The 24,371-nt window shown below is 41.3% G+C and overlaps 1 long non-coding RNA gene across 2 annotated transcripts in view; it reads left to right on the top strand.

Annotated features, from left to right (window-relative positions):
- The window catches only part of LOC141743679 (uncharacterized), a 120,519-nt gene extending 104,512 nt beyond the window's left edge, over window positions 1-16,007 (top strand). The window contains exons 4-9 of one of the 2 annotated variants that reach the window (XR_012587153.1): window positions 3,056-3,129; window positions 5,221-5,410; window positions 5,648-5,766; window positions 6,976-7,148; window positions 12,603-13,263; window positions 14,743-16,007. This is a non-coding gene — a long non-coding RNA (uncharacterized LOC141743679). Of the gene's footprint in view, window positions 1-3,055; window positions 3,130-5,220; window positions 5,411-5,647; window positions 7,149-12,602; window positions 13,264-14,742 lie in introns of both variants that reach the window. The other variant, XR_012587151.1, reaches the window with a different exon arrangement.
- The last annotated feature ends 8,364 nt before the right edge of the window (window positions 16,008-24,371 follow it).

The following is a 24,371-nucleotide window of genomic DNA, read 5'->3' as shown; positions in this document are numbered from 1 at the left end:
AGCACCATGTATCTTGAAAACAAATTATTTGTGGAATGTCTGGCATAGCGAATAGAAGAACCTAGTTAAAAAGAACTTAACATTTTAAAGCAAAATATTTCTTGCAAAATAAAGTTTAACAATTCTTCCAAGCATGATGAAACAACCAACCAGTTAACATCTGCAGCATTATCTTTCCTCCCCTCTAAATTCTGCCCATCTTCCCAACGTGCAGTGCAAAATGTTGATAGGTTAAAAACTGACCTGTGTCCTAAGCAGAAAGTGGCATGGAAGAGTACGGCAATAAAGGGGAGAAAGTAATGCCCCAGGTAATTTGAAGAAGAACATGAAACTCCTGACAGTAAGGCTAAGAACTGGAAAAATTATTTGAAGTAGAGGAAGAACAAGAGAGGAGATATGAAAAAGGTGAGGAATGCGGGTAGAAATTATTAGTTTGTGTGGCACTGAAATGGATGCTTCATTTGGATGCCTGCTTTTGGGGTATTTTGGGGGGTAAAATGAGGTGATGCAAGTCAGCTGCTTGGCTTTTTGCATGCTAAAGGTCAGAAAAGATGAATATCAAATGTCATTTAGGATCTTCACTTGTCTTAAATCCCATTTTCATTGTTAACTTCTTCCAAAAGATTTCTTCTTTCAAAAAATTTCTATCAACTTACTGTGTTTTAAACATCTTCACAATATGTTGAATGGTGCTTTAGTTTTAAAAAAGTGGGATGAAGGAATGAATTAATGTAGTGTAACAAATCTAGTTTTGTAAGTTAAGCTTAGAGGGCTGCCACTCTGTTTTATACCTGCAAGTTGCTATACAAGTACTGACCTTTAAAATAATTGTCAAGTTATTTTAATTATCTCTAAGTTATCCTAGGGACAACATAATTTCACCATCATGGAGGAAAAAACATCACACCAGTGGTATTTAATATTTTTGTATTTATATGAGGTGTCTTCAGAGTTTATCAGAGGGATGGGGGTATGAGGAAGAAAAAACTCCATTAAAGCACCCTGTTTCCATCATCTGTAAAAGTAACTGATCTAGTTTGGTCTCTGAAAATTGGGGAAAAGCTGAACACACCATATAAATAAGCTTTGGTTTATTGTATGGGTTTGTTTTGTTTTGTTTTCAAGCAAATCTTTCCTATGATTTATAAGTTTTCTTAAAGATGTAATGGTGATCCAAAAAAATCCCATAATTAAGTAGCACTGAATATTTGCTCTGAAGCTGGAACAGAATGTTTTCTAAAGCTAAACTTAAGAATGAAAGAAAAAATGAGGCAATTATATTCTAAAGACCACATACTAAACCCAAACTTTGTCTCAGACAAGGTCTATGTGTCATAAAACGTTATCTTGCTTAGTGTTTTTAATTGTTTCTGTAGCATGTGAATCCAGAGTGTAATTAGATACCAGTCATATCTTTTTTTTTAAATTGTTATTAAAAGGATATGTGTGACTGTGTTTGGTAATTCTGTAGTGTTTAATATCCAGATTTCTTACTGTCGTGGGAAGCGTCATGCTTTTGCTTCATAACCAGACAGTGTATGTTTTCAGTGAAATCTTATTTAGGAAAGTACAACACATTCATCCTTGATATTTAAGCAAATTCGCATTGCAGAATGATTAATTGCATTCAGCCTTTTCATCCACTTCTAATTTTTCAGGGGACATAATTGGATGCAAATTGGCCAGTGTTAATCATTAGATACCACTAATTAAAAACAGAAGCTGTAGGTAATGGTATGATTATTGGTAGAAATAAATGAAGCAGATCAGGTAATACTTTTCTTCAGGGACTCATGACTTGTGCCGGAGCCTCATTAAATTCCAACATGTGAAGGTGCCCTGCTGGTAGAGGCTGCGGGAGACACGTATTTATAAATAACTTTAAAGTAACATAGGAGGGCAGTGTCTGAAAAAGGAGGTGGGGAACATTCCTGTGGCTCAAGGACTCAGCAGTTTAATAAATTAGAAACTTTAAAAAAGCAATTTAATTAGGTGGAAACTGGTTTTGCATAACGAAAAGCCATTTGAAAGAGAAACTAAGGACATCTCTTTCCTGACCCTGCTTCTGAAGCATACCGAAATGCCATGTTCTGAAAATTCAATGAGTATTTTTTGAACCCAAACAACTAATTTCATACTTTGCCTTTTAAAACTGACTGTGATGTTAGATGACCTGTGTACTGAGTAAGGTGGAGGCTCACTGGAAAAACTGTGATCATGCAATCAAATTGATCACAGTGTTTTGTTCATACATTCGGAGACAATCTCCTCATGCAGAATCTTCTCACTTAGCTTTTGAATTACGCTTAAACTACACTGACAGCCCATTAAACCTTCCAGTCCAGGGATTTTTTTGCATCACAATCACCAAAGTTTATCAGGATTAAATGTTAGTAATAAGTACCTTCAAGGGATTCATACGGTGATGGAAAATGCCATTTAAATGATTCAGAATACTGACACCAACTAAAAGAGATCAATAGCAGATACCGCACACTTCCCAATCTTTTGGACAGAATTAGTGAATGGGATGTTTTGGGGGAGTGAGGAGAGGCATGAGTGAGAGCCTCCTCCTTTCCACTCACTGTGATGCTCAGCGGTGATGGATGCAGCACCGGGACCAGGATCCCTGATTTCTGGGAACACACGGATGGCGTGATCTGCAGCCCGGCAGCTTTGCTATGGCACGGCCTCTCCGGAGACGGGAAGGGACAAGCAGGACCTGGCCACAGTCAGAACTGGGACCCGAGCTTTCTGCTGAGCATGCTGCAGTTTTACGCGTGTGTACCGCATTTAGTTGTTTTGATAATGGCTGCTATTACATAGGCTTAGAATTGCAGCTACTACTGTGGTATCAGTACGTTACCACCACTCATCCATAAGCATAAATGACGGCTTTAGCATAAAAAGTTATACTGAAAATAGATATTTTAAATTTGATTATCACAATTTTAATGGCATAAAGTTTATTGTATCCAGTGAGTTTATTATTTACAAATAGCTTTCTTTTTCACTGCCACATTCTTATGCCTGAAAGAAGTATTTTATATTGCAGGATTCTCATCACATCTGAACAAACACTGTGTTAGTGCCAGCTGTACTAGAAAATATGTGCAAAAGTATATAACTGTAAGTACAGTTTCTAAGACTAGTATCAAATACAAAAGGATATTTTTACACTGTATAGCTGCTGGATTTACGAAATAGAGGCCATCAGAAATACAGCTCTCTGCAAACTACTACATCTGGTCTCAAAACAGTGGGAGAGTTTCATAGGGAAAGTCCAAGCCAATAAGGCTTGTTTGAGTAATCTTTCTTCTAACACGTGAAGTTCATCTGAAGTGAATTAAATTTTGCTGAACTGTATGGCTATATGACTTTTTTTTAAAATATGGCTTTTTATATATGAATGTGAAACCTAGCGAATACATCATCAAGATATTTTTAAGAGACAATACTGTCCTCTCAAATAGTCAGTGGAGCAGATAGACTGAAAATTCTACATTAGAATTGCCAATTGTAAATCCAAAGTCTAAACATTCTTCTAAAATAAGACCTGTCTGAAAGGAAAAGAACGTGCTCAGTGGGGCACTAACAGAAAAATTGGAAAGTGTATGTGTATTGGGGTATTGGATGAGTGAAGGAGAAGATACTTGCCTACTGCAATATTCCAGAGTATAAGTACTCTTACTTCAAATTACACTTTCCATCTGAATCTATTTCATGGAAAACAAGAAATAGAGGATCATTTATTGGCAGCTGTCTTGAGAATGGTCTGGGAGTTTCCATGAACTCACGAGTGAGCATGAACCATCAGCATCATGCAGACACTGGGGGCTGTGGGTAGGTAAGGTTTTAGCTACACGGGGGTGGATCCTGTTTTGGCCCAAGCTCTGTGAAAGAGACGGACCGATGAGGGAGAGCTGAGCGGAGGAGAGCAGTAAAAGCGAAGAAAAGGATGTCACTGGCCTGGAGGGACTAAACATGTTGGGGTAGGATGAACTCTAGTGGAAAGAAGAGGGAAGAGGTGGAGGTCTTTAAGTCTTCGGATGTTACAGGGTTGTGACAAAGAAATCATGTATGATATGTTTGCTAACTTGTGGTGCATATACCAAGTCATGGGTTTGCACTGCACAAGGATGATTAGATGATAGCAAAGCCCTTTTAAAGCGAAGAGTTAAAACAGACTGGTCTGCACTGGGGATCATTAGGAGCTGATTGCATCTTTAAGGGGTGACAGAGATATAACTGAATCTGTCCGTGGGCAAGGGAATAACTGGGGTCAGCCTGTGACAGCTTGGCCATTGATAGTCTTTATGATATCAGGCAGTAATTTGGAAAAATGGCTGTACAACGTCTTAAAAAACAGATGCACAAATATGGCTCTATGAAATAAGAAATTAAAAAATGGGGGAAGCCAAAAGTCATCAGCATTCAGAATTTAATCCACTTTTAATTCAGTTGTCATGAAAAACAACAGTGGCAACCTGTACAAAAAAATTAACTTCTCCCATGGATTAGATAGCTGTTATTTCTAATTTGATTATTGGAAGTTTATTTAACACTTTAACTTCTCTATAAATACATATATTTTTAATAAACATATAGAGTATATAATGTTTAAAAAGCATGCTAAAATTCCAAGCTCTGCAGAGGGGACCAGCCAGTGCCCTAGTGAAAAATACAGCCCTGATTTACTTGTCTGTTGTGTGTCTTTTTAACCATTTATTAATATTTTCTGCTTGACTATAAATGCAAATAAGTGTGCTGGTACTATGATATCATTGGTAATACTAGAGTATCGTTAATACTGTGAATATATGAGCTACAAGGAGATGTTAATTGTTTCACACTACACTGCTATTTATCCGGCAGCTCTCTACTGAGCACATGGCAATCACAGCGCCCCGCGCTGCCGGGGCGGCCGGGGGTCCCTGCCATGGTGGGGGCAGCGGGGGGTGCGCGATGGGGGTGGTGGCAGCAGGGCTCTGTGCGAGGTGATGCTCTGACACCCCAGCACAGCTGGTTCTGCTGCGGGGGCTGGGGGCGGTGGGAGGGGTGTCCCCTCAGTGGTGTCCACGCTGCTGTGATGGATGCTGGTCTCACTGATGGGCGCAGGCAGCCATGGCGGGGTGTCCACCAGAGCTACGCTGTGTTGGCTACGGTGGTGCCGAAATGGGGGCACCTTGCTGTCAGATAGCTCTGTTTCTCGTCCAGCAGGATTCTCCTCAGCTGCTGCTTTGTGCACAACAGTTGCCATTAGAAACAGCAAGCTGGAGAGCTGACCAGTACTCCTGTCCCGACTGTGTCTGCTGCCTTGCGTCAAACAACATCTGACCCAGGCACAAGCATGATTTTTTCCCCTGACTGCACAAGAGGAAAGAAAATTGACTTCAGCGTTTACTCTGAGGTGAGTTCGAGGATCAGGAGTGTGGTGGTGGCCCAGAGGATGGACCTCTGGCTGCCTTGCCTTCTTCCAGTGGCATGGTGGCAGACCCCGGTGAGGAGAAGGGTACTGGCATGGCAGTGTCTGTTCTGAGCAAGAATGGATGCACGTTTCCATTTTTCTGCCTTCTCTCCACACCGAGTGAGTGCTGGTGCAGGTGCTGCGCAAATGGCGACGGCCATTTCATGTTCTTCTTTGCAGCCAGTTCCACCCACGTGTCCTTCGCCCATCCTGCTCGGGGTTCTACTGTGCCACGCAAAGGAGAAATTCGGAGCTCTGTCAGCCTGCTGCAGGGAATGCCATGCGACAGCGACGCAAAGGTGTGTGTCGCATAGTCTGTCCCTGAGGCCTGCTAGAGGATTGTGCCACAGAGAGCACCGGAGTGGCACAAAAAAGCAGAAAACTCTGTCCTCTTCGTTCCTCCCAGCAAGCCTGTCAGTTAAACCATGTCCATCGTCAGCTTTCTCTGCCTGTGAAGAAAACCAGTTTTCACTCTAATTTTCATTCCAAAGTAAGGACAATAAGTAAACACTGAAGTGATACTGATCAGTTGTTCGTCGTGCAAACTCAGTCCTGTCAATGTGGTATATCATTTCAGGTTTAAACAAAACTGTGTGGGTGTTTTATATCTACGCCGTCAGTGTAACAGCTGTCACTTTGCAGGGGACTGTCTAAAGCTAAACAGGCTAATGAGTCAATCCGTCATCATTAGAAATCAATGGAAAGGCTTCCATTGGGTTAGTGAATAGCCTCATCAACTGCCATCCCAGCAGACATTCCTGACCTGTGCAATCAGAGAAGCAAAGTAATGGGCACTGGTAGCACATCTTCCAACACAGCTGGGCCCAATGGAATGGTCCCGGTGTACCAGGTGGAGAATGAGGATTCTGGATGCCTTCTCTGAAACTCTGCCAGTCCCCATGGATCAGCCTAGGAAATGCCTTCTCTTTTTTTTTTTTTTCCCTGGTGACATGTACTTCCTTAGATAACTTTTTTTAAGTACAGTGCTTAGTGCTCAGTTTTTAGAGAAATCTAAAAAAAAATAGCAGCAAGTAGTGAAGTAGATGCTTCATGTATTTGATATTGATAAGGAGCATTTTAAGCTCCTTATGTTGAGACATAATCAGAGAGGTGGAAAAAGTCATGTGTTTGGTTTTCCGAGCAGGAGTATGGGTAAATTCCACGCAGATTGTATGAGGAGTTTATAAACCCATGTCAGCTGTATTTGATCCATGTTACAGCGCTGCATAACACAAGCATTACTGAGTCCTTGTGACTGTCACACAGTCTGTGCTTCAGGTCTCTGTTGCTTGTATGGCATGTGCCACTCTCTATTAGAAAATTAGTATTAATTGATTAATACCTATTTTTGTGCTAGTAATTTTACATTTTTTTTTCTTTAACTGTAAATTCTGGGGTTTATGGGTGATGACTACTTTTCACTAAAGTTTATTTGATGGTGGTTTTCTAGAATGAACTGCCAATTTCATGTCAGCTGTGTCTTTACACTGAGTCATGGAATTGTTTAGATTGGAAAAGACCTTCAAGATCATCAAGTCCAACTGTTAACCCAACACTGCCAAGTTCACCACTACCCCGTGTCCCTCAGCACCACGTCTGCCCGGCTTTGAAATACCTCCAGGGATGGCAACTCCACCACTGCCCTGGGCAGCCTCTTCCAATGCTTGACAGCCCTTTCAGGGTAAGAATTGTTCGTAATATCCATCCTAAACCTCCCCTGGTGCAACTTGAGGCTGTTTCCCCTTGTCCCACGGCCTGTTCCTTGGGAGAAGAGCCCGACTCCCCCTGGCTACCCCCTCCTTTCAGGGAGCTGTAGAGAGCGAGAAGGTCTCCCCTCAGCCTCCTTTTCTCCAGGCTGAACACCCCCAGCTCCCTCAGCCGCTCCTCACCAGACTTGTGCTTCAGACCCCTCACCAGCTCCATTCCTCTTCTCTGGAGATGCTCCAGAACCTCAGTGTCCCTCCTGTAGTGAAGGGCACTTACTCCTCAATAAGGCAGTATTCTCTCTCTCAGTCCCCACCCCCCTCCCTCTCTTTTGAAGATCAGCAGCTTGTATCATCTTGCGTGCTCAACATCTTTGAGTTTTTCTGTAGAAAACTGCAGTGACATGAACCTTTTAACCCCACTTGGTTGTGATTTACGCACCTTATAATTCTTGCTTAATGTGCATGAAGAGGTGTTACACGTGGCAGTATCATAAAGGGCCTACCTTACTTGCCTTGTTATGACCTAAAAGTTGATGCATGTCATTCAGTAGCAGGTCTGATTGAATCCTTCGTGCACTTGGTAGAGGCTTACTTTTCATTTTGTGAACTTTTAGAAAAATAATCTAGTTTCTTGAACTGTTTTCATTATGGCTTCAATCACTGAATTGATTCAGACTTGTTCAGCCACAAGAGATGAGGGGAAAGAAAGTTGGTGCCAGTGTCGTGTGCCAAACATAATTTTTTACTTCTTCTCCTTTGTCCTCCCACTTCCATCAGTGTTCATCGTTATCACAAACTGCCCTGAAAGACTTTTTCTGGCATTGCAATGGCTGAGGTCAAGAGAAACCACAGCAGCAAAAGAGCTGTGGAAAAGCACTAAAGCCCCAAAGGGACCAGAAGGTGGGATCCTGGTGCATGAATCCTACAGGTCCCGACAGCTCTTGGCGATATTCCTCTCTCCACTGAAACCAAGGAGAGGGAGAAAGAAGGAAGTATGGGTCTTTCCCCCCAGATTCTCTTTTTTAACATATTTGTAGTTGTGTATCATGACTGGTATGAATGTAAGCGTTGATGAAGCTAATTAAAAGAAGAAAAATGTGGGGTAAGAGAATGGAAGTGTCAAAATATGTCTTCACGAAAACGCACCTGCCATGCCAATGCCGAGTCCACCACGTGACTGGAACTGACTCAAAATGAGAGATTGCTGATGATTAAGCTGACATCATATTAAGTGTCAAGGCTCGGATCTTTTGATATATTTTTCTGCAAGCGATCACCTCAGTATTACACAATCTATAGCCCTTCCAATTTTGTGGAAATGTCATGCTTTTGAAGTGCAAATAGTGGTGATTGCTTTGCTTTATCCACAGTAATTAAGAGAGTGCTTCTTTGCCCTGCCGTATGTACTTCCTCTGCTTTATCTTGCAGCAAATCTGTTTTACTGGAATAGCCTTGTAATTGGGAATCTGTGCTTATCTACCCCATGCCCTTCTTCCTTCTTTTTTGAAGATTGAAATATTTAATGTGAGGTTGTTTCAGTGCATTGATGTTTGTATCTATGGATAGACATGAGGCTGAATTTTCCAGCTATAAACAAAGTAGCTTTTTGAACTACACTAAACACTCATAACATTAAATTTACATCATTATTAAATACCCAATATATGCAGTCTTAATCAGCAGAACGTGGGTACCCCAGGTGTCCTGTTCTGATTTCCAGTAAATTGCTGTTTAAGCTCCTGCAGATTTCATACTTTAGACAGATATGATACCAAGTGAAATATTTTATGAGCTTTTTAAGTGAATTTATTTCTTTTTCTTTTATTTTTTTTAAACTAAGCTTCCTTTCTTTTAGATGTCAGCAAAATTAAGTTAGCTGCATCTAATTTCAGACATAAGCCAGCATGGCCTATTTTCCATACAAATTTAATCCAGTGTAGTGTGCATTATCCATGACTCAGAACAGCATAACAAAAAAAGCCATCAAAGGTTTCCATTATGAATAAAATAACTGCTAGATAAGATAAATATTCAAGACAGATGATAGCGGAAATTAAAATTTTATAATTGGCCTTCTACAATTAAATTCTAAATTGAAAAAGGGTTTCTTCCAGTTCCATCTATTCTTCATAAACACCATTTGTTACATCTTTGTGTAACCTGAAGAGGGGGAAATGCATTAAATGGATTGGGTTTTGTCGAAAGGATTATTATGATGCAAATTGCAGCCAGTAATGTGCAGTGCACAATACTGCTAAGGAAGAAGTTCATTAGAGGAAGAGCGGACAGCTTAGGGGACTGCAGATGGGAGAAAAAGCTTTTTGCTTGTCTTTCATTTTTGGGATGGGGCTGGTAAGAGTGCTAGGCTCTTTGTAACCTGGTTACGTGCTGGTGATCTCATTTAGCACGTAAGGACAAAAATCACCATCGCTGCTGTAGAGATCTGTTTCTCATAAAAGTGATCATCACCGAGGATCTTCGCTCTCCCTCCTGTCGATGCGTTCCGCTTGTGACAGCAGACTCTTCTCCTGGATCCTCTCCCGTAGGGAGCATGGATTAATTAGTAATGCCAAATAAGCATTACGTGGTACATGTCCTGTGTAATCAGAAAGTCCCTTTGCTCTTTGAATGTTTAGAAAGGAAACAAATCGGGAAACAGGAGCTTCCCAGCTCAGCTCACGTTCAAAGTGAAATACCAGTGAATACCCAAATCCTAAAGCAAGGATGCTGAGTTTTCTGTAGCTGGCTGTTTGCTATTGCGTTTATAGGGCTCAGTCTCTTTCCTTCTTCTTGGGTCCCGTGCGTGCAGAGAGCATAAATAATGGTTTCTAATGACCTTCTGTAGTTTTGCGCTTCGCAATGGCAGTTTTTGTTCTGAGCAAATCATGGGCATGAAACGGTCCTTGGGGGAAATGTGAGGGGGAAAATAATTGGTACCGCAAGCGGCCTGTGGAGAAGCAGTGCTCATGCTTGGAACGGAGGCGTTCAGAGAGAGGGGGACGTGGTGAGTGGGAGGGATGCACGCTGGAAAGGAATGCAAGGAATTGGGGTCAGCGGGGAAAATTAGGAGAAAAGCGAAGTTTCCTCATTTCCGGTCTAGTAGAAAATGATACTAGAAGACTAGATTACTAGGAAACTCTGTACTGTGAGCAAGAAAGGCAAAAATACCTGATCCAGTGCCAGAGCCATGAAACCCTTTGGCATTACAATTTTCTAGAAAGCCTTACATTTTCAGTTGCGCATAGAAGCTTTTCTATCTCCGCCTCACCCATTACCCTCGTCTCTCTTAGATGTGAACAAGCTGGAAATACGGAATATGTATCAGAAAGCACTGATCGTAGAAAAAAAAAATTACAACTGTTTTCTGATGGAATGAAATAAGATAGTAAATACTGAATAAATAAATGAAAAAGCATGGTCATTGTAGCTGGGAGTGAGACACTCTAAAGGAGCTGTCTGAATTGCAATGCTCTCTTTGCATACTGTTTTGGCTACATTTGCCTGAGAATGTCAGTGCTTTAATGCAAAGATAAATGAAACCAGAGAGCCTTAAGTTCTTCTAGCAGGCAAAGGTGGCTTGTCGTGTAACTTGCTCTGATTGCAGTCGTGATATGTTTTTTCTCAGCAGCAACTCTTGCATAATTTATTGTTCCTAATTTCACATATTTACTTGGAGATGGAGGACACTAAAATAATTAAAATATTTTTCTATTTTGGAAAGAAGCTGCACTTTTTAGTGATATGAAAAAAAAAGCAAAAATTTGCACACTGTTATGATTAGACGCATTTGCTTACTGAAAAATCTGTACATCAATACTAATTAGAGGAGTTGTCTTTACGCACAGGCTAAATGACAAGACACTAAATTTCCTTTTCATCGTGATGGTGTTCCTGTTGTGGCAAAGGAAAGGTCTCTTGATGAAACGTGGTCTCCTCAGAGTGCCCCCGAGCACTGGGCAGGCCCCCGCGGGGCGATGCTGCGCAGGGGCAGCGAGGGGTTCCCTGCGGCTGGGGACGCTGCCGCTGCAGTTACGTTGTCCCAAATCCGTGTTCTTTGCCCGCTGTGCAAGCCACTAACACGCAGAGAAGAGGTATCTCCAAGTTTATTCCATTAATGCACAGAAATGGGGTGCTCGTCCCAAGGGAGCACACCTTAGTTTCAAAAATTTCCGTTTTTATACACTGATTATTACATATTCTAACAACAAATACATATTTATTGTTATTCTCTTTAATGACTGGTCGAGGTTTCTTCACTTCCTATGTAAATTAGTACGTAGACTTTGTCTTCTTCTTCCCTTGTTCTCCTTTGAATAAGCAGTGTCGTTTGGGTGGGTGGTCAATGAGTCGGTGGTCACGATCTCCCCCTGCTGAAATTGCCTTTTACCTCCTTCTCCTCCAATCTTGGAAGTTCCAGGTGTTTTTCTTGGTTTGCTGGCCAGGACCACAGTTCATCACTCTCCTGACAAAGCTACGTTGTCTAGTACTTAGTTCCTTAAGTTAATCTTAGATAAATCACGTCCAGTTCGTATTTCTCTATAGATGATCAAACGGGCTTGGGGCCACATAGAGGACTTTTGGTGGCAGCAGCAGGTTCCCTTAGTTGCTTTGATTACATGTTACATTTCATGTTTCTTGCTGATATCAATTTTACTACAACAGTTGCATTTCTGATGGCAACGGAGACACAGTCTCAATACATACGGGTCTGTGCTACACACAGTACACGGTCTCACTGCGTATGTGCTGCATTAGAAGGCCTTTTGCAAGGACGTTAACTAGGAGAAAGTAGGATTTTGCTGTGTTGGTTTTACAGCCCTTTTGCTTGGACTGGATTTTAATTTACAGTAGGTATAGCTTCCCTGAGATCATTTTTAAGTTAGTGTGAACGCAGGAGTAGCTAAGAAGCAGACATCTTTTCTCCTCACCAAGGAATATAGTTAGAAGTGATATCTCTGATATGAAAATGCTATTTTTTTTAAATGTAGTAAAGTGTACTCTCCTAGTTGACTAGTAGAGTAGTCTAGTAGAGACTCTCCTAGTCTCCCTTTATGAAAAGTCCTGTTTTGAAAGTACATATAAAATTCATGCATTTAAAGGTATTTGAAGTATTCAAGTTTAATTACCCATTTCAAAAAATAAGTTTTCAGTCTGTTCATCCGTTAGCTCTCTTAAAGACAATGGAAGCATTTTATTGACACTTAGGGAAAGAAACCCTCGGTACTAGAACCATCATGGAAACTGTCTGCTTGACGATGACTGTTCTGGAGAGCTGTTGGAGGTATTGAAGAAAAGACGTTTATCTTGGAAACCATTTTGTACTAGCAGCTATAGTGGCATAATTTTGAATATGCAGAGCTACTTCCTCTGTGATCACCAACTTACTGGATTTTGTTGTTTTTAGTATGTATCCTATTCTGTCTTTTCAGTGCTGATGCAATCTTACTGCTTACATGAGAGAAGCTAAAGATCTCAAGAAAAAGAGCTACCTTAGACATTGCCATACTCTGAAAAGAAAACGTGGTATACAATGAGATGGAGAAAGTAAATTCTTCATTAAAAGGCTCTTTTTTTTTATTTTCTTATTGCAAAGTTGACTTGAAAAAGTAATAAAATACAAAAGCTTAACTGTGTTATTATCTTGAGTACAGCCATCTAGGCATATTGTCAAAAACCGAGAAGTACTAGCCAGGGATGCCTTGGCTGGGATAATCTGCAAATCCGCGCTTGAGTGAACCCAGGAGCCCAAGGAACTAAAATAGTGAAGCAGGTACATTAACAATGACAGGCCATTGAAGAGCAACACATTATTATGTGTCACTTGTGGGCTCTCAAAATACGATGCTGGAAGTGAAGACTGCACTGAGGCTTAGGCTCGTGCTGCGAGCAGATGAGTCATGACGAGGCGTCTCCTGGGGTGGTTGTCTGGTATGTCACAAAAGCTCCATTCCAGCCCAACCCGTTCTATGACTCCATTTTTCTATGCAAAGTGAAGAACTGTCCCTGAGGAGCCCAGCCGGGAGCCAGCAGCTGCTCAAGGTCTCGCCTTTCGTCCGTGAACCCCGCGTTTGGAGCTGAGCTGTGTTGGTGGTGAGTGGTCTGGGGCTGCCATGGCTGGCTGGGTTGGTGCTGTCTGCCTGCTGGAAAGAGCAGGCATGGAAAATTACACATTGTTTAGGAATTGATATATTATTTCAGCTAATCTATTACAAAACGTGGGCTGAGTTAGGATGGTATGAAGTGATGCTAATGGACAGTATCTAAAACACATGCCTAAAATCATTACTTGCCATTACTCCTGTCAAGTGACAATGGTAGGTTATTCATCCCTGCTCACTTCTAAAATTAATAAGTAAAAATTACTCTGCGGTCTTCCTCTCTGAATGATGACCGAGTTCGAGCCATCATTTTGAGGCCTCTAAGCCGTGAAGGAGAAACTTCTAAATGAGTTTGAGTGACCCCATAGTATTATGTCTGCAACTTACAAATGACCTTCAAAATGCGAGTGAGAATAAACTGCATGATACTGCTTTTTTAGCTAATTACTCTCTTCTTTTTCCCCAATATAACCTTTCACAATTAGATCAGTCCCTGGTTAGAATACTGACAAAACACTTTCATATGCTTAAAGCTTGGAACGGCTAATATGTATAACAGCATTCATTTAATCATTTAACTACATAATTATATCCCCAAGAAACAGTCTGATGGGATGACATGTCAAAGAAGCCAGAAAGAACTTTTAAAATCTGCAGTGATTTAATTAAATAAACACATTTAATATTTGCATATAGAGATTATATTATTTATAATTAACTTCCCAAATAATTTATCTTGCAGCCTTTTAATTTCCTCTGTATCCTTCTGCCTCATTGATAAATCCAGTCACGTTTGACCGTCCCAATCTGGCATTTAAATGTAACCAAAGTAGAGAGAACAATCATTCTTTAAATAACTTATCCTGAGAGACATATTAAAAAAATCTTAAAATTGGTGCCAACAGCCACTTTCGCCTATGGCAGTCAGAGATCAGGCCATTTCAAGGCCAAACGTGCTTTTTTATTATGTAGATAGAGCTTAGTGTATTCTCATTAATTTTGTCCACAGTGTAAGAAGTACTAAACTCTCTGGGTGTCTGCCTCCTCAAGGGAAATCGCAGACAGGAAACACTACAGACAAGAGGAAGTTTATTCGTCTTTTTAATGGTAACAGAGACAATCAGCGAAGGATTAAATTATTTTTACATTACTTCAGATTTATAGCAGAGAACTTATATACTTTTCTTCTTTATCATCAGTCCATCTCACTACCCAAATTCTTCTCTGCCTCGAGCTCACCTGCTGATCTTTTCTTCTGTCTTTCCCAAGAAATATAAAGGATTTTTACTATGTGAATCTTCTACTTTTAGCATCTCAGTTCACTCAACCTCTTCTCAAGCATGGAAAGTTGTATGGGCTTCATCCTCATGGCTAGATTTCAGTCCAACCCCTTAAAAGTTACTAGACAGATTATGTTACAGTGAGAATTGAATCGCTCCTTATCAAATTGCCTTTATCCTGCTTCATCCAGGTGTGTCCATTGTAATTGTTCCTACTGTTTGACTTCATGATGTGACCTGGTTCTCTGCTGTCAATCCACTTCCAGTAAGCAAGGATGGGGGAAAGAGAATTGCTGTGAAAAAAGAAAGGAGAGCGGTGTACGGCAAGGTGGAAGGTGCTCTGGGATCAGCTGGTTTCTACCGTTCACCCTCGTTACTCCCAAGCTTGCTACCCAAATTACTGAAATGAGCAAATACTTTTTTTATTAGACTAATGTTTCTGTTCACCTGAGTGGACTTACATATGCATAGATTTGGTATTTATTGTTCATGAAATGTTGATGTTAAACATGAAGAATTACCCGCTTCCTGAAGTAAATGTAGAATGCAGAGAAGAACTAGTTAAATGTTGTCTTTATTATCTGTACTCAAGGCATATGCTCCGCACCAAAAATCAGGTAATGATTTCACCCAGGTATTTCCATGACTATGACTAAATCAAAGAATAATCAAGTATATGTCTAGTACTGACACCTGGATATTTAGCTTTTGCCAGTGCCTGTTCTCTGAAGAACTCGTGCTGCGGTCATTACTCTCCAGATCAGGCGAATGTGAGCCCTGGTGGGCTGCTGCCAGTGGCTCCTTCCCTGTTGCCTGGTTGTGCGTTGCTGTGGTTGTCGGCGCAGGAGGGCTGTTGTCATCTTGGTTACCTTTTTACGTGCTCTGGGGACTGAACCATGGAGTTGTTAGCATGCACCATGATATCAAAGACAGTAATTAGATAGTTCCATTTAACTGGAAATCTAATGCTGTTTTCTGAACTGAAAATACTTTTAGCTTGGTATTGTAGTATTTTTCTATTCTGCATCTCTGTCCATACGTGTATTCAGTTTCTCTAGATGAAGTGTCTGATAGCAACACTACCCAAACATTGCTGTGTTGTGTGATGTGATGCTGTCTTAAATGTGGGTTCACTGAGTCTACTAACATTAAAAAGAATAAAAAGTTAAGCTGTTTGCACTGACTAATGAAAAAAAATATTGGCATAATGGCTGCAGAACAGTCTTCTGTAAACAAGCAAATAAATAAATAAGTAGGAAAAATACTTAGTCATGATTTAAAAGTTCCTTTCTTCCCCAATGGATCATAGGTCTTTTTTTTGAAGTGATGGAGCAATCCCGTGAGACTTAAATCTAATCTGTGATGACCTCTACTCAGCTATTTAGTATGTGAAACACTCATCTTGGCAGAGTCTTCATGGGTTCTGTCATTTTTATGTAGAATTTGCTGTAAGGAGCCGTATTTTTTGACTATCGGGTGAAAGAGTGATATATATTCAAACTGACTTTGTAAAGCTGCATCTGCCATTTGTTTTTTAGAAAAATTCCTGTAAAATCTCTGCAAAATTATAAGAGGAGGTTAATTTAGGGTAAAGCTCTTCCCTTTTAATACACCCTGGAGGTAATAATCGAGCTTCTCAAAATGGGAAGAAATTCTTTCAGAAGAGTTAGGGTAAATGTAACATCCTGATGTGGATGAACATGTTGGATGTGGCAAACGAGACTAAAAGTGCACTGGTACAAATCTTTGCGTCAAATCTCAACCCAAGCTTTCTTGCATTTTTTTGAAATGGATTCACCGTTTACTCTATGAGTTGAAATTGCTTCTATTTCTAAGCAAACACTCTGAAGTGCTTAGCGGACAACTGTTGGGAGCTTTTGTGGTCATCAGGAGTCTTCTTGGGAACGTGCGCAAGTTACTTGCTGTTTGCAGGTTCAGCTGTTGCCCACAGATAAGCTGAACCACAAGTTCAGTTTTCAATTACTGTAGTTCCCTATGAAGGAAATTTTGCGTATTTAAATGAATGCAGAGAATAGAGAGTACGATTCAGACGCCAGTGAAATATTTCTTTATTTAGGGCGGCAATCTTCAATTAACTCAGGCCATGCATGAAAAACAGATGTAAAAGTTAAATGGGCATTAGTGCTTTCAGGTATCAGTATCCTGCTCTCACTGCGTCCAGCGTCAGAGAACGCTTTAGCGCAGTTCTCAGGTACTTGCCTGATGAGCTCTTTTACCCTTCTCACTCTGGCACTGCTGTTCCACACGTTTTCCTGGTGACAATGAGATCATGAAAAATAACTCCTTGTGTGGGGCAAATGTGAATAACTGTACCATACAGTCATACTAAACCAGTCCTGCTAAATCAAAATTGCCGTTACCTCATCATACATCAGCTATTATGCCTTTGCAGCAAATGGAAAACTAGCTCCATTATTGATTATACTCTACTTTTTGTTAATCATAGTAGTAAAATGCATTCAGAACCATATGAACTTGTGGTTTCCAGCCTGCAGGCGTGTGATCTGTACACCGACCTGCTGCTTTCTAGAAATTAAGAGTATGGTAAATCCCTGGAGTGTTTCACCTCCACCATTTCCTTTGACAGTCTTTCATAGAACTTCCACTGATTAATTGTTAGGTTAAGTATGCTTGAACTAAGTCATTAATTTTCTCTGAAAAGGCATAATTCCAGAGCACTGTCTCTAGCAAGATGGTATTGCCTGCATTATTAAATACTTTCTCTCGCACCTGTCATCCATAAACCCTCTGCTCCCCCAGCACAGACCCCTTCTACTTACCTGCGGTTCACGGAGAGAGACAAGAAACTCAGATGAGATTTTTGTACTTCAGGTGTCCTTTGACGAAATAGTTGTGTTTCCTGAATCTAAAATAGCAGTAAGTTATGAACTTTGAGTATCTTGAAGTTTTTTGTTGTGTTAGAAGCAAAATTGCTCATACTTAACATTTTGTATAGGAATTTACATAATTTAACCCGAGTGCCCCCTCTCCCCTGAAGGAACTCACGGGCCTGTAAACTGCGGCCTGACAATGACAAAGTGAGTTGCAAGAATGGAGAGATAGTGAGGAGAAAGGTAGTTAAAATTTAATTCTTTTTGCCATAAAAAGTCATAGCATATTTAGACACTTTTGTCAAATAGTTTATTTTCATTTTAATTTAAAGTATAACATAAATAAAGGTCTCATTCTATGGGCACGCACAACTACCTCAATTCGTCTGGTGTGATTTTACACTAACGTAATAAATTGCTGCAGCTTTTTTATGGACATTTAAGTCAAACAAATATAAGTTCTTAGCATCAATAAAAGAAATAAGGATCCTGAGCCTTACTCATTTAGGGAGTGTTCCCAGCACACTTGTTTGTCTGAAAAGACATTTATTTATTGGACAATGTAAACCAGTGAAGGATATACTCTTGGCCTATTTAACACTTCATAAACGCAGTGCGTATGACTTAACCCCGTGGGTATGAACAGAAGTCACACGCATTGTAAGTCTGTAATGAAAATTAGCACAAGTGTACATGCAGACAATTTCTTCTGACCGCAGCCATTGAAATTCATTGGGACCCAAGCGCTCAACTGCTGCACCTTCAGAGAAACCCTTCCAAACCTGATTCAGCAAAGAGTTTAAGGATTGACTCAGTTTTGACTGTGACGGTATTTATGTTTTTATCCTCCTGCCCAAAGAAGCAGTTGTAGACAGTAGCCCAAAGAAGTAGTTGGAGACATTGTCGCCATCTCTGCAGACGTTCCAAACCCACCTGGTGTTCCTGTGCCACCTGCTCTGGGTGACACTGCTCTGGCAGGGCTGGGACTGGGTGATCTCCAGAGGGCCCTGCCAACCCCGGCCAGTCTGGGATTCTGTAGCTATGCTTGCAATCCATTCAAGGAAAGAAAAGAACGGACTGGACGATATCATTTTATACAAATCAAGCATGTTGTGTTTTCTAAATTTGTGTTCCATAAACACCAGTAATTTTGCAGGATAATTAAAAACTGTTCTGGTAATTCATGCTGAGGGATGGTGCTAATAGCTTCCATGAGGGAACAGAGGTCGGGGTGGGATGTGTGTGAAGCAAGGTGATGGCGTGAGGGGACTCTCAGGAAGGGCAAGAGGCTGAAACGGGGCCTCTACCAGCACCATCTCAAGTGCTGGTAGATGACAGCACAGTGGCCTGGGAGGAGTTGGAGGTCCCTGTGCAGGCACTGAAGTACGGCACCGTTGGAAGTAGCTGGGATACTGTGGGACGGCTCGGATGACTGGCCTTCTCTGATGTGTGGAGACAAAGACAGGCTGGGAAGATGAGGAGGGAGGCATACGCTTTACATGAAGCACCAGCTTCAACCTGTGGAGCTCCTCTATGGAAGGGTTTTGTGGAGCAGGATCAGGGGAGAAGCAATTAAGGGCGACCTTGTCATGGGTCTTTGTTACAGACTATCCAATTAACAAGAGGAAGCGAGTGTAGCCACCTGGGATCTCTTGTATCTGCCATTCGGTGACAAAGAAAAACAAGGAGGTGATCATCGATGGCAGCCTCGGCTGTAGTGGCGTACGGGACCTGGGGGAAGCAAGGAAGGCAAGCCGCAGGCTGTAGTTTCTGAAAACAAATGGGGCTTTAGCTTGTACACTGTGTTTCCTATATTTTGAAAAAAAATAGGAGACACGTGCAAGATAATGTACTTTTCAGAGGTGTCTATTTAATAACAAACCCAAAGCTCATGGAGCACATATGTCTGAATTAAGACCTCTCTCTCCTTCAAGTTTCTCAAGGGGAAACTTTCTTTGAGTCACAAGGACTTCTATGGAAATCAGGCACAAGCAGATTGAGTGTGAGGTAACCCTACTGCATGAGGGTTTCAAATTATTTTGTACAATTTTTACATTGCTGTCAGTAGCACTGGAAAAATATTACTTATTTGTCATTCTTTAAAGCAAGCATGGATTGCCCAGATTTGATTGAAAGTACATATTGGCCGGCAAAACCGGGCAGTGTGATGGCTGAGAAGGCAGGAATCCAGCTTCGCTTTTAAATTCTAGATTGTTTGCGGTGCTGACATTTGGAAATATCCCTTCTCTGCTTTGTTATGTGTACAAATGGCAGGCACTGAAAAGTGGTGTTACCAGCAGAGCAAGGAACATGAAACCTCATGACGACAACTCCATGAGCTGCGGACATTTTTCAGAGCAGAAGCAGACCTTAAAAACATCCTAAACTGCTGCCATGAATGTAATGATCATTTAAATGTGTTGATGAATAATTCAAAGATAACCAGTAACATATTCATCAAGACTACCTGGGAAATAATCAAGAACATCTTACAAAACCCCTCCATTTTTATGAAAAGTAAGGGACATCACATGAAGACAGCAGAAGGTGGGCTCAAAATAAAAGGGGTGGGCTGAGGAGGATATTAGTTTACAGTAGGGAGATATGGAGAAGTGAAGAACCGCATGGAGTTAAAATGAGCCCAGTTATCCTTTGAGATGGCTAACTACAAATTAACCCTGTCTGCCTTAGTAAGTCCATGAACTAAAATGATCAGAAGCTCGGAGGTCGCTTTGCAGATACGCTTACCTTGTTCTGCTACTTCTCAAGCATTCATTTTGGGCCACTGTTGGAGGAGGTTGGGCGGAATGGACTTTAGTCTGAGTCTGTGGCTCGTATGTACTTAACTGATGCAGAGGTAATTCAGTGAGCAGAAAAAGAAGCTGGATTTTATGAGTTAGTCATTGTGAAAAATGTAACACAATCCATTTTTAGTTATATCTTACGTTGATTTTTTTTCTTAGAAAAAGGCTAACACAAGTTCAACAAAGCTGTTTGCTGTAATGTGTGCTGTAACGTGCATGTGCTTGTTATGGGACCAAATAATTACGTAAAATGTTTCTTAACCCATAGCCTTAGTATTTTACAGACTGCAGTTGGAAAGCTTCAGTTGAACGAGATAGTTGTGGCACTCTTGCTAGGTGTTAAAACACATGAAGCACATGTTCACCTGCCGATACATGCGTTTGGCAGTATTTCATTTTGCTTTATAAAAGAAATAAAGATCAGCCCAGAAAAGAGGGGGTACCATTGTGGGAAGTTCATGACATGGGCAATTAGAAGATACAGCGGACAGTGGTCGAGCGTCCTTTAAGACCTCGCCAGTTTTCCTCTTGTGACACACGTTGATTTACAAGCACAGGCAGAAAAGGTGGGGTGATTAAGGAATTTATTCTCATTCATTGAACCCTGCAGGCAAATGTCTTCAATATTTAACCAAGAGATCAATGAAAGCAAATTGTTCACTGACAACTAGCTAGTTACTTCCCTTCAGGTGAATTACTGCTCCAAGTACTCTGCTGTTACGAGGACAGTTCTCTCTCTTTATTTTCCTTTATTTCCTGCATTCATTTTCCTCCCTATTTTTGTTACCTCTCTTCCAAGAGCCGCCTTACAAGACGAAACTGGAATTACTTAGAAATGCAGAACAGCTGGTTGCTACTGTGTCATGTATCGGTTGAGCTCCAGTAAGGAGCTGCTTGTTTCAGTGTCATCTGTGTTGGTAGCTGTAATTTCAAAGTGAATCTAGAGCCCGGAGTAGAGGAAGGTGTTTCAGTGGGATCTCTGTGCAGTCTCCCTGGCTGGGCAGCACCATTTCACTTGTGACACCATTTTGTCCTTCGTTGGGCTGAGAATTTACCAAATATCACCACTCGCCAGGTCTGGAGAGGGCAGAGCCCTTGTGAAAGCCATGTCAGCCTTTCCAAGGCTGTAACAGTTCTTTGTCAGTGCCGTTAAGGTCAAGCCTGACATTCTGTCTGATTTTTTTCCTGGGATGTGGGTAGCAATAAGAGAACCACCTCTCCTGTCATATCCTCGCCTTGTTAGGGGAAGTGTGGCAGTAGTTGTGAAATTCTTTAAATAGCCACCAAGCTGGGATGCAGTTCATTTCAAAAGTCGCTGTATACCTTAGAAACTAACTGTCTTTTCATCGTTTGTCCCTTGTGGATAGGAAAGTGGCAACACACCGTCAGCTTACAGAATTCTACATGAGAATTATCTGGGCAATTATTTTTTCTGTAGGGTTATAGATAAACGTTTTGATCATTCTTAGCCAAATTTATAAATCCTAAGTTGCACACCTGTAAACCTGAAGAAGCTCATCCGTATGGCAGACGACCAGCTCACAACATCACGCCGACGTCTGGAACAGCCACGATCTCTTCTCTCTCCAGCCGCCCACATGGTGCTCCAGTCCCTTCCGTCAGGAGACAGCCTCGGTTGTGCCGCTCTCGGGTGCCACTGGCTGCTGTTGGCTCTTGGCAAGTCATTCCTCTCCAGGAGTGAAACGGTATTTTCCACACCCGTCTCCAGCAGTTACTCCTCCAGGTGCAAACACGGAAACAACAGAGAAACAGTTTACAAATTATGAAGAAATTGTATAGACATTTTAAAAAGATCTAATTAAAAATGATATACTTAAATAGAATCTGCATCATACTGCTCTTTAAACGCATTCTGTCATGTCCGAGCAGCTCTTGTCTGTTGTCTGGGATCCTATTGTGCCCTGTGCTCTGCAAACATAAACCAAAAAGATGTTTCCTGTAACATGCTCTATTATCCTATGCCATTGTATGTTCTGAAAATCACTTTATGAAAGACTTCAAAATAAATCTATAAGCATCCTTTGTCCTAGTGTGCTCCTTGCTTAGTTAAGAGACCTATAAATATTCTCTTGAAGGCTGATTTCTCAAAATTTCCACAGAAAATGTTTTTGGGAAGTTCTTTATTTCCAGACAATTTTCTTGTGTTTAATAAATATTATTTCAAAGAATTATTTTTTTTTCCCAGAACTGGTAGCATTAATGCGGAAGCAAGAAGTAATAGTGGAAAAAAAATAATGCTGTGTATGTCAATGTCCAGATGGAGATCAGTGACAAATGGTGTCCCTCAGGGGTCCATACTGGGACCAGTTCTGTTCAATATCTCCATCAATGCCACGGTCAGTGGGATCCAGCGCACCCTCAGCAGGTTTGCAGGTGACACCAAGCTGAGTGGTGCGGTGACACGCCTGAGGGATGGGAGGCCACCAGCATCAGAAGGACATGGAGCTGTTGGAGCGGGGCCAGAGGAGGCCCCGGAGATGCTGGGGGGGCTGGAGCCCCTCTGCTGTGGGGACAGGCTGAGAGAGCTGGGGGGGTTCAGGCTGGAGAAGAGAAGGCTCCGGGGAGACCTTCCAGCCCCTTCCAGTCCCTCAAGGGGCTCCAGGAGAGATGGGGGTGTTGGAGCAGATGGGCTTTAAAGGTCCCTTCCGACCCAAACTATTCTATGATTCTAAAAGAACTTACTAAACGGGCTCTGAAGACATGCCTATAAATACGAGAAGACACTGGATAAGTAGGTTTTTTAATTAGAAATTTATTTTCAGACTTCATTATGCATTGCAAACATCTCCCCCCCTAATATTAAAGGTTACACTTCTGTTGATGTTAATAGGTCAGTACTCCACCCTGTTGATTATTTATTACATGCTGTCATAATAGCATGGTAAACTAGGCTTGGTCAAACAGATCTGTAGGGCAGATATAAATCAACATAGCAGTTTTGACAGCAAGAAGATTGCAGCAGTCCAGGTATGCCGAGGGTCTGTGCCTGTGTCCTGGGGCGTGTTGGTTAACGCTCAGGATGTCTTTGGTTGAAATCTGTGATCAGTGGCACTGTCTGAAATGACTATACCTGCTAATAAGCACCTCAGAGCGGTGGTCTCGGGTCAGATCAGGTGTTCATCTGTCCTGACATCCCGTGTGTGTAGCGAATGCTTAGGGAAAGACAGCAACAACAGTGGTGCTTCCCCTGGAATGTTCATCCTGGTTTTAGTAGCTTAACTGCATCCAGAGCTAAAGTCTATTTTACGACTCTGTAACGCTGTGCTGCTCGTTTACCTCTATGCTTTCTTCCTTCAGCTGGATATTTACTTGCACTTTTAGCATTTCTCAAACAGAGCAGGAACATTATATAAAATAGAAAGGTTAAAGTCTATATGGAAATGAGAACATGTGGACCACCGTAAATCCCCCAAAGGATACGACTCGCACATCACATCAGTGGGCACATAGATCATACGCTCCTGCGCATAAAACCCTACTTGTGTATGATTTCTCACAGAATCCTCTTGTTAATCATTCTGCTTGTGAGTCCAAGGGAATACAGCTGTACAATTTGCACAGTTTTAATGATTTCCAAAATTATGTCTGCACATGCAACCTTTTATGGATTTCTGTAACTCCAAAACTGGAGAGAAAAAAACAAACAAGGAAATTCTTTAAATCAAAATACGGTAAGAAACGTAGAGAAATATGTAACAGAAAAAGTTCAACTCTCAGACAACTTCAAATAGAGATTTTTTTTCCTTTTGTTATGTAACTTACTGTCAGAAATAGTTACTGGCAGGACATCAAGGTATTTTCTGTTCCCGTGATTGTGTCACTGGACTGCATTGATTAATCACAATTACACAATGATTTTCCTGCTTTAAGTAGCTGCAATTCCTGCTTCAGCTCCAGCAGAAGCTGCCGAGCAATAGACTGAAAATGTATCTACAAATACAAAGGGAAAAGAAGTTGCAGTTATCTCTTGGACCAGAGAACATTTTATGTCCCATCTCTATTTGCTATAAGAGAGCAGGTTAAACGTTACTCACCTTCCAGATTCTCTGGTCTTGATTCAAAGGTGCTTAACTTTATTACACGAGATGAAAAAACTGCTGAGATCATCTACGCATACGTTTCACTCCTATTCCTATAGATGTG

Source organism: Larus michahellis, chromosome 5 (assembly GCF_964199755.1).
Source record: "Larus michahellis chromosome 5, bLarMic1.1, whole genome shotgun sequence".
In the NCBI taxonomy this organism is placed as follows: domain Eukaryota; kingdom Metazoa; phylum Chordata; class Aves; order Charadriiformes; family Laridae; genus Larus; species Larus michahellis.
The sequence above is the reverse complement of the archived record's forward strand: the minus strand, read 5'-3'. Positions and strand labels throughout refer to the sequence as shown.